Here is a 16,711-nt window from a genome sequence, read left to right as displayed (position 1 = left end):
TATGTAAACTATGTATTGAGGAATACCAAATTAGTCCTATAATCTATTTCATTCCAAAAATCTTTTCCTTGATTACACAAAATGGATCTTGTATCTAGTTCAAATTTCTTAGATTCCGACAACATTTCCGATATGGATTTCCACTTGAGCTCCGAAAGCAGTGTGACCGGAATGGATCAACCAATTAGCCATCATCTATTCTGGATGAATTGGGGATGGGTTCGTAATCTACTTAATCATTGGAGACAAGAAGAAGGTGATCCCTTCCATCCACCACATTCACCTCTTGGGAAAGAACCTATTCTAAACACCATTTTCTCTCTCATTTCCAGAGTATCTCGTCACGATTATATACTATCCCATATCCTAATCTTATTCATCCGCTCGTCCGAACCGACAATCATCCCGGTGTAATAGAAGAAGTCAACGAGCTTCGCGCTTGAGTAGTGACTTTGGAGAACATGATGCGCAACCTGCAGGCATCACAGGCACCACCAGCATCAGCGGCAACAGTACCACCGACAAAAACACCAACAGTACCATTACCACCACCAACAACCGCATCCACATCACACGCCTCAACATCATGATCTGTACCTCGAACATCAACATCATACGCACCATAGGCACCAAGGAGTACCAACAACAATAAACGATGAAGTATTGATTCATAACTTCATCGGAGAAATATTCTACGGTGATTATGTAATCTCTAAAATCTTATAGTTTATTTATCCCAGTTCTAACCCTAAATCAGATGAATAGAGATGATGGAAGGAAGAATAGAAACCCTGACAGGAATGGTACGTGATTTACAAGCTAGACTTGTTATACAGTATCACCAGAAGTACCACTAGCAACACCTGTATCACCACAAGCTCCACCAACTCCATAACCACCGACGATATCTACACCACAATCACCAATGGGTATATTAAGATAACGAGTTTTGAAGTATTAACTCACTATTTCAAAAAAAATTTATATATTATATATATATATATATATATATATATATATATATATATATATATATATATATATATATAAATTTCGAAACCATAATATATCTTTTCGTTCTAAAGCTATTACGCGTGAATTTTATGGGGTAGATACTACTCGGTTAATTCATATTACTAATATGCTATGATGTACATCCTTCGTTAACGACTTAACCATCGTTAACTACAATCTATGTTTCAACTCAATGAATTCCATTTCCTAATAAACCAAGTGTATTATTCAATTACATAATTGATTTTACATTTTCATTTTCGATGTACTCGAAACTTTCTCGAAAATATCATCTGTGCCTTGTAAGGTTCACAAAAATTCCACGAGCATCAAATTCCTTCACCGAGGAATAAGCATAAATAATGAAGTATCGATTACATTAGCGAAATACTCTGCGAAGATTATGTAATCTCTAATGTTTTAGAGATCATTCATCCAAGCCAAAAATCAAATGAGCTTAATATGATATTAACTCATTAAATCTGTATTACATCTGAAGAAAATATTCATACATATATTTTCATAAAGACTGTAATGAAAATTCATTGTACAAAGTATTAATTGTGAAATCTTTAACGGGTAGGTAATACTCGGGAAATATATAAGTTCGCAATTAATATGTTACACTGTGCATTCTTCAATTTTGATTCAAAAATCATTAACGATACTCACTATCTTCACAGTGATACACAATCATTTCATATAAATTCAATTACATATTCTGACAGAACAGAATCCAAGTCAAGATTTAACAAGTGACATCATTCTAAGATCTCCACATCTTTCAAAGCTATACTTTGACTTCAAAACTGTGAAAGATCCTTTAGCATTGTTATTACCGAAAATAATCTTGCAATTCCTTTTCAAAGTATCCAGTTTTATCACACTTCCAACCAGTCAACTTCGACTTTTCAGATTAACCTTATTATAACTTTGATATATACGTTTTTGTTACCGGGGAACCTTTCATGTTCCATCACAATAACAGTAAACGTACCAGCAACTTCATTACCCTTTGACTTAAGCCTCTCCGAAAAGTCACTATAATTATTCATTGAAACCTTATCATGTACTCATCCATTTTTTGTAACAATAATTGCCATACCAACTACCGGGAATTAGCAATCAGTATTTTGAATTTCGCAGCAATTCTACGCCAACAGTTATATATATATACATATAATGTCTATCTCCTATATTTACATACTTCGAATGTGAAATTTATGAAAAACACCCCAAACTGCGAACTAGTTCTCCGAATTTTAGAAAAATGCTGATGAAGCAGCAAAAACTCTAAAATGACCTTAACATTCAAAAGTTTGATGATAAAGAGTAGAGTATTGAAAAAGCTCAGAAGATGAGAAAATTTGGTACTGAAAAACGGTTAAACAAACCATGAAGGAGGCTGTGGACAAACCACAAAGACGAAATCTAACTTCAAAGAATCCAAATGATTCAGTGTCTGCTGAAATCATTAGCGAACACCTTACTCCTTATTCTAAACCTTCACAGACAAATTTTCTGCATCATCCTTTGATTCCAGATATTTTAAAAATTCTAAAACATCATCGAATCTTTCATTATAAATATCCTCGATATTTCTGAAGATATTTTCGTAACTATTATTATCCAAAATTATTTATCTCTTCGCTCTATCTGTGTTACATCATAAAAGAAACTATTTTAGTTTCTAAATTCTGAAAATTTTGAAAAAAATGGATGTTTTTGAAGTAGTGTTGATAATTGAAGCAAGAGTTAGTATAATATAATGACACTTGATCAACGTGATTATATTACAGTAAGTCATGCTGAGTTTCTAATGGAACGTGATAAAGGTTCACATATCACACCCTCATCATAAACCATGTTACATAACTCTTTCATTCTATCTAATCTCTAAACATATCAAGAAAATATTTTTCTTGATGATTCGGTCTTTTCCAGATATTCTGGTAATTTGACAAATCAAGATCGTGCCATTACAATTTCTTTCTTAGAACATTAGCTATGTTCATTCCGAAATGTATAGCTACGAATTCTGGACCATTATTCGCTTGACTTAAGGTTGGAAAGAGAAAATGAAAGCATGAATCTCTGAAATATAATGGAAAATATAAAGCCCGATAACAACCCCGAAATTACAAACCGTGTATATCAATGCGTATAGCAATATAAAGACATGATAGAATGAAAAATACTATAACCCCAAGGTAATAGTAGAAGAAAATAACTTCCTCTGGTGGCAGATGAAAAAGAAGAATGAAGGATACGATAGCCAGGAAAATATCAAGAATCAGAACTGGATTAAGCATTTTCACAATGTATTAGGAAGTATGAAATAAGGAAGAAGATTATAGGAGTGGTGAAAATAAATGAAACAAAAAAGGCCAATTTATAGCAAAATATCAGACATAGCAATCAAGGCAGATTACGCATTTAATCAAAGAAAATCCTAATTTCCGCAATTACCGAAGAATCAAATCTTATTCAGATTATGAAAATTTTCTATTCCTTAAATTCCGGAAATCAATCGTGACTACGTCAAAAGATAAGAAAAAAAACTTCATTTCACTCTTTTACGATAACTTCTCTCATACGCTTCGAGTAATCGTATTGTTTTATCCATATTATTCAACGGTGATAAAATTCTATTTATCAACTCATATTCGTCATGAAAACATTTTTATTGTTAGCCATGACGACCTCACTCAAATTTCGGGACGAAATTTCTTTAACGGGTAGGTACTGTGATGACCCGAAATTTTTTGACCAAATTTAAACTTAATCTTTGTATGATTAACGTTTCCGATATGATAAGAAAAGTCTGTAAAAGTGAATCTCAATATTTTTGAACTACTTTCATATGTTTAATTACCCATTGACTGTTCTCAACGATTCGCGAACAATTATATATAAATAGATACATATATATACTATAACTTGAAAGCGTAACAAGTATTAATTGTATGAATAGCTTGCGACTTTTATTTAAAAATGTGTTTATAAATATTGAGAATAGATATTAACTTGGTTATGAAACGTTTGATAAATACTATTATATTAATAAATTACGAGACGATGATTTATAGAAGTAAATGACCAAAACACTCAAATGTATGAGTTATATTTCGAGTGGTATAGATTATGGATAATTTAAGTCTATATTTTGACAAAGGTATGAGTCACTAAACGTATAGTGCTAGTTTTCTAAGCGTACGAAGTAACGTTCGAAAAACCGGAACCGGGACATAAGTCGAGTAACGACGTACGACTTATCGGAACAAAAATTACAAATCAACTATGCACGGGAATATAATATAATATATAATTAATTAATTTAAATTATATATATTATATTAATATTTAATTATGTCGACGAGCTCAATTACAAAACAAATGTGAGCTGGCAGGAGCAGCCATGCAATCGCATGGCATATAGGCACAGAACCCATGCGATCGCATGGGGTCTGAATTCAGGAGACATCTATAAAAGCTCGATCAGTTTATTTTACAAACACACACATCTATCTATCTTTACTCCGTATTATTATTTATATTATTATTATTATTATTTATATTATTATTATTATTATTATTAAGATTAATATTATTATTATTAATCTTATTATTATTAGTAGTAGTATTATTATACATAAAATACTACGACGAGGTCATGAGTGTGATGACCCGGGAATTTCTGACCAAATTTAACCTTAATCTTTATATGATTTCGATACGATAAGCAAAGCATGTAATGTTGAAGTCTCAAAAACTTGGAACTGTGTTTATATATACATTTGACCTTTGAACTATTTATATGGATTCAGTGAACCTTTGACTATGCCCGATGATTCACGAATAATTGTGTGTAAATAAATATGTAAATATATATAAAAATTTAAATATAAATATAAATATGATTATAAGAATGATTGAAAATATAATTTGAATTATTACCTTTATCAAAATTATTATCTATATTATTAATATCATTTGTATTATTAATATTATTTGATAATAATAATATTAATAGTAATTATATTATCAGTTGTAAATCGCTATACTCTCTGCTTGATTGTTAAACATGTCGACATCCATAATCTTTGAATAGCAAAGAGTACGATTCAGTTAACTAATCCATTCCTTCTTTTAATTTTTTATATGCCCATACGTACTCAAATAATACGTACTCAAATAATCTGTGTCGACTTGAATGACTACAAAAAAAAAAGGAATGATAGCTGTACTCTCACAATCATTCTATTGTTTATCATCTTTATCAACTTTAACAAACCCACTTCACAATTTATTTTCTAATATCTACAATTATATACACATAGATACATATATAATTAATCACACACACACTCAACCTTATCATCTTCTTTCTCTGAGAACATCCTAGTGACCAATTTCTTGAACGTCAACTCAAATCCTTCCCTTCAATTTACTATGGTCAACTAACAATCATAACCGAAACCAATTACGAATGGATACTACTCCTTCGTGAACTACTTGCTTCCTGCTCGACCTACAATATGTTGAATTACTGCTGCTATACGAAACAACCATCAGGTACCCTAATATTATTACCACCATTTTACATTGAAGATCACAACAATCCACTTCCATTTTACTTGCTACCGTTACATATTTCTTTCTGTTTTGGTTCGATTTCAAACATCAACGCAAAACCAATTCCATCATTTTTGCTTTTGTTGTTCAACCCATGTCGACCACCCAATAATCACCACATCAAACCCATGACCCTTCATGACCACCAACTTGTACCTTTCCACAACGAACTCACCTCACCAACTCATACAATTCACCATTTTTCTTTATAACCACCATTAACAACCAGTATATATATATATATATTTTATTAAAAAGACCACAACCGTCATATATACCCACTGTTTTACGTCGGTTACCAGGTGTTCAATCCATATGAATGATTTTTGTCTCTATGCATAGGACGTATATTTATGAGAAATGGAAATCTTGTGGTCTATTAAAATGATGAAAATGATTATTTATGTTAAACTAATGAACTCACCAACCTTTTGGTTGACACTTTAAAGCATGTCTATTCTCAGGTACGAAAGAAATCTTCCGCTGTGCATTTGCTCATCTTAGAGATATTACTTGGAGTCATTCATGACATATTTCAAAAAACGTTGCATTCGAGTCGTTGAGTTCATCGAGATTATTATTAAGTCAATTATAGTAAGATATATTATGAAATGATATGCATGTCGTCAACTTTTGATGTAATGAAAGATTGTCTTTTCAAAAACGAATGCAATGTTTGTAAAATGTATCATATAGAGGTCAAGTACCTCGCGATGTAATCAACTGTTGTGAATCGTTTATAATCGATATGGACTTCGTCCGGATGGATTAGGACGGGTCTTGACAGTTGGTATCAGAGCAGAGGTCTTAGCGAACCATGTCTGCATTAGTGTGTCTAACTGATAAGTCGTTAGGAGGCATTAGTGAGTCTGGACTTCGACCGTGTCTGCATGTCAAAAGTTTTGCTTATCATTTCTAGTCAGAAATCATCTGCTTATCATCCATAGAAAATTATCTGCTTATCATTCTTAGTCTAGACATGTCTTGCTGCATTGATTGCATGAATAGTGTATAGAAAAGATTCATATCTTAGCGTATCTGTTACTGTAAACCTTACCTGGTGTATCCCGTAAATGCCTCCGTAATCTACGAAGCCTTTTGTTCTATATATATGGATATTCTATGTAATTAAGAATACCATCAGTTAGCCAGAAAATCATTTCATATTTAAAAATTCTTTATTCAATCGTACGAAATGGAATTCGTCATTAGTTCAAGTCACTCAGATTCCGAAATGGAATCCCACTCAAGCTCCGAAAGCAGTGTGACCGGAATGGATCAACCAATCAGTCATCATCTATTCTGGATGAATTGGGGATGGGTTCGTAGCCTCCTCAATCATTGGAGACAAGAAGAAGGTGATCCTTTCCATCCGCCACATTGCCCTATTGGCAAAGAACCTGAAGCACTTACCGATGAACCTGTTCGAAACACCATCTTTTCTCTCATTTCCAGAGTATCTCGCCACAATTATATACTATACCAAATTCTAGATTATATTTATCCGCTGGTCCGAACCGAAAATCACCCTGGTGTAATAGAAGAAATCAACGAGCTTCGCGCTCGGGTAGTGGCTTTAGAGAATATGGTGCGAAGGTTACAAACACGAGCAGCAGCACCAGCAGCAGCACCAGCAGCATAGCCAGTACCACCACCAATGTCAACAATACCATCACCACCACCACCATCAACATCCGCATCCCACACCTCAACATCTTAATCTATACCTCGAACATCAACGTCATACACACCATGGATACCAAGGAGTACCAACAACCACAACATCATCACACGTCTCAACCTCGCAACCTATACCTCAAGCATAATCATCGTTCTACGAATCCTTTTACGAACCGATCTACATAAACTATCTTCGTCCTTCATGGTGATTGTATAATCTCTAATATTTTAGAGATTATATACTCTAGTTCTAGCCATAAATCTGATGAGTTTAAAATCACATTGACTCATTAAATCCATAATTACGTCTGAAGAAAATATATATGTATATATGTTTTCATAAAGATTGTAATTAAAATTTTTATTGTACAAACTGTTAATGGTGAAAATATTTTAACGGGTAGGTAATACCTGAGGAATATTTAGATTTCGCATTAATAAGTTACACTGTACATTCTTCGAAACTGATTCAGCAGTCGTTTACTATCCTACTTACATTCACCAAAATGTGTATCCGTTCACCGCAGAATAACCATTTTTATTCAATTTCATATTTGGATTTTGACCTATCAGAATCCGACAAGTGGCATAATGAAGAAAACATTAGACAAAATAAAATTTGTTAGAAACAAACAAATTAACTATGAGAAATTTTGTTAAGAATCCACGCTAACAAAAATCCTAGCTAATTGTTACTAGCTAACTGATTACATTTTATTTATCGCAATTTAATTATCGCAATTTTATTTTTTGTCATTAAATTTCTGCTATTTACTTTACGCACTTCATTTATCGTTATTTAATTTTCTGTTATTTATTTTACGCACTTTAAATATCGGGACTCGTATACAAGGTTTTGACATATCATATCGACGCATCTATATATATTATTTGGAATCACCATAGACACTCTATATGCAGTAATGATCGAGTTCTCTATACAAGGTTGAGGTTGATTCTATAATAATATATATACTTTGAGTTGTGATCGAGTCTGAGACGAATACGGGTCACGATACGTATTAATTAATTCGAATATTATATAATAAATTATATATGAATTATTGGACTGTCAACTGTGGACTATCAAGTGAGGACTACCAATATTGGACAATTAAAATGAATTAAAATATTGATTATAACATATGAAACAAAAACAATTCTTCAAATTTGCCACTTGACTTCATCCTAAATCTTGACGATTACGATATGCGTTCAAACCTTTCATGATACTTGAAAACACCTCAATCGAGAGGATGAACCAACCGCATTTCATCTACGGAAAAAAAGATTTATGCATATAGTTATGCACCTGAGAAACTCTCGGCAACTGAGTAAAAGTTTAACACGTAGCCGCGTCAGATCCTTAGGCATTTATTAGCAAAAATAATTTTTACGATCCCTTTTCAAGGTAGCCAATTTTGTCATAGCTCCAGCAAGTCAACTTCGACTTTTCATTCAAAGTAGCCTTACTATAATCCTGATATATACGATTACCCTTTTGATACCGGAGACTTCTTTTATATTCCACCATATTACCAACAGACATACCAGCAACCTCGTTACTTCTTGGCTTAAATTTCTCTGACAAATCATTATATTTATTCATTGAAACCCTATCATATACTCATCCACATCTTGTAACGAGAATTGCCATACCAATTACCGGGAATCAGCAATCAGTACTTTGAAAACTCACAGCATATCTACGTCAACAGTTATATTTATGACATTTATCTCTTAGAATTATGATCTCTCCTTCTGGAATTCTGAAAAGCACTCAGTCACAAATCAATACTATTAATGTTGAAAAAGCTGAATGAAGCAGCAGAAACATTAGACAACCGTAAATGACCATAATCATCGAAAGTTTGATGATAAAGAATAGTATGTTGGAAAAGCTCAGAAAAGTTGGAACCGGAAAACAGATTGAGCTAACCATAAAGGAAACTAAGGAGAAATACAAGTAACATACCCTAAATTCATAGAACCCAGATAAATCTAGATTCGTTGAAATCTTTAGAGAATATCTTGCTCCGAAGTCATGTTAAAATCTTTCGGAAAATCTTTCTCCCTCAAACATCGAACTTAGAAATTCCAAAATATCATCATCAATATCTTCGATATTTCTGAGGATATTTTAATAAATATTCTCGTCCGAAATTATATACCTCTTCGTGCTTCCTGTGTATCATTATATTAGAAACATTCAATAGAAAATTTAGTACCGAAAAGCAGATTATGCGAAACTATGAAGAAATCCGTGGACAAATCACAAAGAATAAGTTTGACTTCAAAGAATCCAAATGATTCTGTTTCAGGTGAAATCTTTAACGAATACCTTGCTTCCGAATCTAAACCCTTACGGATAAATCTTCTTCATCATCCATCGATATTAGAAATTCCAAGATACCATCGTATCTTTCATTATAAATATCCTCCATATTTCTGGAGATATTTTCATAACTATTCTTATCCGAAATCATTAATCTATTTGTGCTATCAGTGTTACATCATATAGAAACTGTTAGTTTCTATATTCTGTAAACTTTCAAACATTAAGATATGAATGTTATTGAAGTAATGTTGGAAACTGATGCATGAGTTAGTATAATATAATGACACTTAATCAACGTGATTATATTACAGTAAGTCATGCTGAGTTTCTAATGGAACATGATTCACAGATCATATTATCATCATGTGTCATGTTACATAACTCTTTCATTCTACATAACCTCCGAACATATCAAGAAGAATATATTCTTGATAGTTTTATCTGCAGTAATTTTGATAAATTTGAAAATCCAATTGTCCTATTACGTTCCTTCCTGCTTAGAACATTATAATCATTTGAAACTCTATATCTACAAATTCTGGACCATTATTCGCTTGACTTGAAGTCCGGAAGAGAAAACAAAAGCATAAAGCTTCAAAATATAAGAGAAAATATGATGCCTAATAACAACACGGAGGTTACAAACTGTGGATATTAATATGAACAACAATATAAAGACACGGTAGAATTAAGAATAGTACCACCCCAAGGTAATAGTGAAAGTAAACAGATTTTTCTGGTGGAAGATTGAAAGGAAGAATGACAGAAATGATAATTAGGAAAATATCAAGGATTAGAATTGGATTAAGCATTTTTACAAACTTTTAGATGTATGAACTAAGAAAGAAAGTATAGGAATGGTGAGAATAATGGAACGGAAAAAGTTTTATTTATAATGGGAACATCAGACAGAGTAATCGAGGCAGATCACCGTATTTAATTATAGAAATCCTAATTTTCTTACTCGCTGAAGAATCAAATCTTTTAGATTTCGAAGATTTTCTTTAAATCTCTTGAATTCCAGAATTCAACCCTAACTCTGTCAAAAGTTAAGACGAATTCCTATTCCTCATTTCACTCTGTTATAATAGCTTCAGCCATACGCTTCGAGTAAACGAATTGTTTTATTCATATTACTCACTGATGATAAAACTCTATTTATTAACTCATATTCGTCATGAAAACATTTTATTGTTAGCCATGACGACCTCACTCAAATTTCGGGACGAAATTTCTTTAACGGGTAGGTACTGTGATGACCCGGGAATTTCTGACCAAATTTAACCTTAATCTTTATATGATTTCGATACGATAAGCAAAGCATGTAATGTTGAAGTCTCAAAAACTTGGAACTGTGTTTATATATACATTTGACCTTTGAACTATTTATATGGATTCAGTGAACCTTTGACTATGCCCGATGATTCACGAATAATTGTGTGTAAATAAATATGTAAATATATATATAAATTTAAATATAAATATAAATATAAATATGATTATAAGAATGATTGAAAATATAATTTGAATTATTACCTTTATCAAAATTATTATCTATATTATTAATATCATTTGTATTATTAATATTATTTGATAATAATAATATTAATAGTAATTATATTATCAGTTGTAAATCGCTATACTCTCTGCTTGATTGTTAAACATGTCGACATCCATAATCTTTGAATAGCAAAGAGTACGATTCAGTTAACTAATCCATTCCTTCTTTTAATTTTTTATATGCCCATACGTACTCAAATAATCTGTGACGACTTGAATGACTACAAAAAAAAAAAAAAAAAAAAAAAGGAATGATAGCTGTACTCTCACAATCATTCTATTGTTTATCATCTTTATCAACTTTAACAAACCCACTTCACAATTTATTTTCTAATATCTACAATTATATACACATAGATACATATATAATTAATCACACACACACTCAACCTTATCATCTTCTTTCTCTGAGAACATCCTAGTGACCATCTTCTTGAACGTCAACTCAAATCCTTCCCTTCAATTTACTATGGTCAACTAACAATCATAATCGAAACCAATTACGAATGGATACTACTCCTTCGTGAACTACTTGCTTCCTGCTCGACCTACAATATGTTGAATTACTGCTGCTATACGAAACAACCATCAGGTACCCTAATATTATTACCACCATTTTACATTGAAGATCACAACAATCCACTTCCATTTTACTTGCTACCGTTACATATTTCTTTCTGTTTTGATTCGATTTCAAACATCAACGCAAAACCAATTCCATCATTTTTGCTTTTGTTGTTCAACCCATGTCGACCACCCAACAATCACCACATCAAACCCATGACCCTTCATGACCACCAACTTGTACCTTTCCACAACGAACTCACCTCACCAACTCATACAATTCACCATTTTTCTTTATAACCACCATTAACAACCAGTATATATATATATATATATATATATATATTTTTAAAAAGACCACAACCGTCATATATACCCACTGTTTTACATCGGTTACCAGGTGTTCAATCCATATGAATGATTTTTGTCTCTATGCATGGGACGTATATTTATGAGAAATGGAAATCTTGTGGTCTATTAAAATGATGGAAATGATTATTTATGTTAAACTAATGAACTCACCAACCTTTTGGTTGACACTTTAAAGCATGTCTATTCTCAGGTACGAAAGAAATCTTCCGCTATGCATTTGCTCATCTTAGAGATATTACTTGGAGTCATTCATGACATATTTCAAAAAATGTTGCATTCGAGTCGTTGAGTTCATCAAGATTATTATTAAGTCAATTATAGTAAGATATATTATGAAATGATATGCATGTCGTCAACTTTTGATGTAATGAAAGATTGTCTTTTCAAAAACGAATGCAATGTTTGTAAAATGTATCATATAGAGGTCAAGTACCTCGCGATGTAATCAACTGTTGTGAATCATTTATAATCGATATGGACTTCGTCCGGATGGATTAGGACGGGTCTTGACAATGAGCGTGTCACTCTCAAAATGGGTTCTCAAACGGATTAAAGCTTAGGAAATTATGGGTTATAGCTATGGAGGTTATGGGTAATGTTCATGGGTATTATTTGCAAGTCAAACTAGTGTTTATCATCTCCGTTACGTCTACATACTTTCCTGCAATATTGAATCACAATATTGATACGTGAGCATTCATATCTTATCTTTTATATATTAATAGTGCATCCCTGACTAGTGCTTGAGTATTTATGTTTATGCATGTTTGTATGTTAAATTTAGTCATTAATGAATCACAAATTTAATACATATATTACTGATAAAAGGTATATGATATGCATGTTTTTAGAAAGCTGGCTAAAAATCAATAACTTTTCATTTAGAAATCGCGTAATTTCGATGAATGAATTAAAAGATATGGTCAACTGAATTATGATTAACATTAATTAAAATTGCTTTTGAATCTGCAATTGATATTTAAACAACTTTTTTATAAGATTGATAAATTGGATTTTCAAATATTACTAATCGAGTAAATGAATTTCTATATAAGGCACGTCTTGTCTTGTTGAGCAATTGTGAAAATTGATTGTTTTATCATATTCTAAAGCCTTATAAAAACTATAGTCTAATTTTACAAGAATTGGAAAACTATGTGAAATGTTAAAATGTTTCGATTGCCGTGATCATTCAACTATAGTATTGAGTCAGATTGACTTTTTGAAATGACTTTTGATAACTTTTGTATGTCGATCTCGAGCATTAGGATTGTGATACGCTATGACCAGACCTAGCTTGATAAGACATTTATTGACCAACATATGTTCTCTAGGTTGAGATCTACGATTAATTGGTATTTCGAGTTTCGGTCACGTTTCGGTGAACGACTTTATGTGCTGCTAAGGTGAGTTTCATTTGCTCCCTTTTTAATTGCTTTTGCAATCTATATTTTTGGGCTGAGAATACATGCACTTTATTTTAAACGTAATGGATACAAGTACATACTGAATTCTACACTGAGTTTGAACCGAAAAATTCTTAGCTTTGGTAACTAGTAACTGCCGATTATAAGAACTGGTGGGTGCGAGTAGTTATATATGGATCCATAGGGCTTGACATCCCGTCTGTTCCAGGTATAGAAACCCTAGCCTGAACTATAAAACAGACGTATACTATTTGATTTTAGTACACGTTGGATTGCGTGTATTGTACATGTTTGTTGCATGTATGTTAAAATAGGGGTACTTAGTATAACGTTAAAGTTTAGTTACCAGGGTGCTCAATTTCGTAGAATATTTTGATAAACGTTTCTGGATGAAATAACTGAAATCTTGTGATCCACCTTTATGTACAGATTATGCAAAACATTAAAACTATGCTTGTTAGCATGTTTATTCTCAGGTTCCCTAGAAGACTTCCGCTGTTTGCTTATATGTTAGACAAGCTATGTGCATGGAGTCTTACATGGCATATTTTTCAAGTAAACGTTGCATTCACCAAATCATCACCATGTATCTTATTTTGACTGTATTTTCAAAGGAAGTACTATTGTAAACTATTATTTACGGTGATTGTCTATATGTAGAAATCATCAGATGTCGAAAACCTTTGATTTAAATATTCATTTATGGTGTGCCTTTTCAAAAGAATGCAATGTTTACAAAACGTATCATATAGAGGTCAAATACCTCGCAATGAAATCGATGAATGACGTGTTCGTCCATATGGATTTGGAGCGATCGTCACAGAATGATACGTAATACTTGAGGTTAAGATGATCTTAAAGATGATTATATGATTTTAATTCGATATAGAAACAGAAAATACTAAACGGAGCAGAAGGTTAAGGGTGTGGGTGCTTAAGCGAGAGGTCTCGGGTTCGAGCCCAGGCAGTGGCGTAATTTTTTTAGAAGCTTGTTTCTTCAAAGGTTGTATTCTAAAATTATTATTATTATTATTATTATTATTATTATTATTATTATTATTATTATTATTATTATTATTATTATTATTATTATTATTATTACTATTTCTATTATTATTATTATTATTATCATTATTATTATTATTATAAAAATAATACATTTTATTATTATTATTATTATTATTATTATTATTATAATTATTATTATTATTATTATTATTATTATTATTATTATTATTATTATTATTATTATTAGTAGTAGTATAACTATCATCTTTATAATTATTATTATCATTATTATTTATTAACATTTATATATTTATTAAAAAGTATTATTATTTAGTATTATTAGTTTTAAGAATTTTTATCAAAATTAGTGTTTTTATTGTAAAAATAATACAACCTTTTTATTTTATTATTATTACTACCATTATTAAAATTTTTATATATTTTATTATTATTATCATTTTTATTATCAACATTAACGTTATTATTAGTATTATCATTATTAGTATTATTATTTTAAGTATCATTATTATTAATATTATAACAAACAAATATTAATTATATAAAAATATATTTAATACATATAGCATAACTATATTAATATTTTTATAATAAATAATAGTTATTTATCTAAAGTAAATAAAGTAAATATATCTAACTAAATTATTAATGAAACCTATAAATTATTAAATATAATAATTATGTCACTAAGAATGATACATAAATTTGTTCGATTTCAATTATATGTGTTAATATATATATATATAAATGATATAGGTTCGTGAATCCGAGGCTAACCCTGCATTGATCAGTTACGTCGTATGCATATTTTTACTACAAAATATCGTATTGTGAGTTTCATTTGCTCCCCTTTTAAATGCTTTTGTAATATATATTTTTGGGACTGAGAATACATGCGCTGTTTTTATAAATATTTTACGAAATAGACACAAGTAATCGAAACTACATTCTATTGTTGGATTATCGAAATCGAATATCGCCCCTTTTAGCTTGGTAGGCTAAGAATTAGGGAACTAAACCCTAATTGACGCGAATCCTAAATATAGATCTATGGGCCTAACAAACCCCATTCTGGAATTTGGAATGCTTTAGTACTTCGATTTTATCATGTCCTATGAGAGTCCCGGAATGATGGGGATATTCTATATGCATCTTGTTAATGTCAGTTACCAGGTGTTCAATCCATATGAATGATTTTTATGCAGATGCATGATGTTTATGAGAAATGGAAATGAAAATCTTGTGGTCTATTTGATGTGTCAGCGGAGGGATACGAAATATACTATTATTGTTTACTACGAAATACGACGAAATATTACACAAGTTTTATTTATTTATTTACAGATAGGATATACCTAAACCTTGCTACAACACTATAGACAGTGTACCTAATCGTAGAGTAGTATAGTTTTTAGTAAGTCCGGTTCGTTCCACAAGGAGCTAGTGATTACGTACTATATTTTTAAACAATTATATTTGTGTATATATATATATATATATATATATATATATATATATATATATATATATATATATATATATATATATATATATATATATATATATTAGTAATATAGTAGTAGTATTATTATTATTATAAAAGGGGGTTTTTACCGTTTAATGACCGGTTTGTCGATTTTAAATATAGCGTAAAGATAAATGACGATAATTAAAATGCGTAAAATAAATAACAATGACGATATATAAAATTGCGAATAATAAAATGACAGTAATTAAAAGTACGATGAGAAATACAATAAAAGAATTATGCTTATTTAAACTTCCGTAATCATGATGTTTGACGTTTTGATTTTAATTAATTGTTACCCGGGTTAATTGTCCTTTGTCCTGGTTTATTTGATACATATCTGGTTTTTGTCCATAATAGTCCATCGGTCATAATTATAAAATGCTCATCAAATTAACCTTATTCCCGAAGTTAAATATTCCAATTAATTAGGGATTTAGACTGTAACAAGGTTTTAATACTTTGTTAATAATTACACCAGGTTATCGACTGCGTGTAATTCAAGGTTTTAATACTTTGTTAACAATTACACCGATTACCCTTGTATGTAATCCACCCCTGTTTTAA

Source organism: Rutidosis leptorrhynchoides, chromosome 10 (genome assembly GCF_046630445.1).
Source record: "Rutidosis leptorrhynchoides isolate AG116_Rl617_1_P2 chromosome 10, CSIRO_AGI_Rlap_v1, whole genome shotgun sequence".
Lineage (NCBI taxonomy): Eukaryota > Viridiplantae > Streptophyta > Magnoliopsida > Asterales > Asteraceae > Rutidosis > Rutidosis leptorrhynchoides.
Note: the sequence above shows the minus strand (reverse complement) of the source record.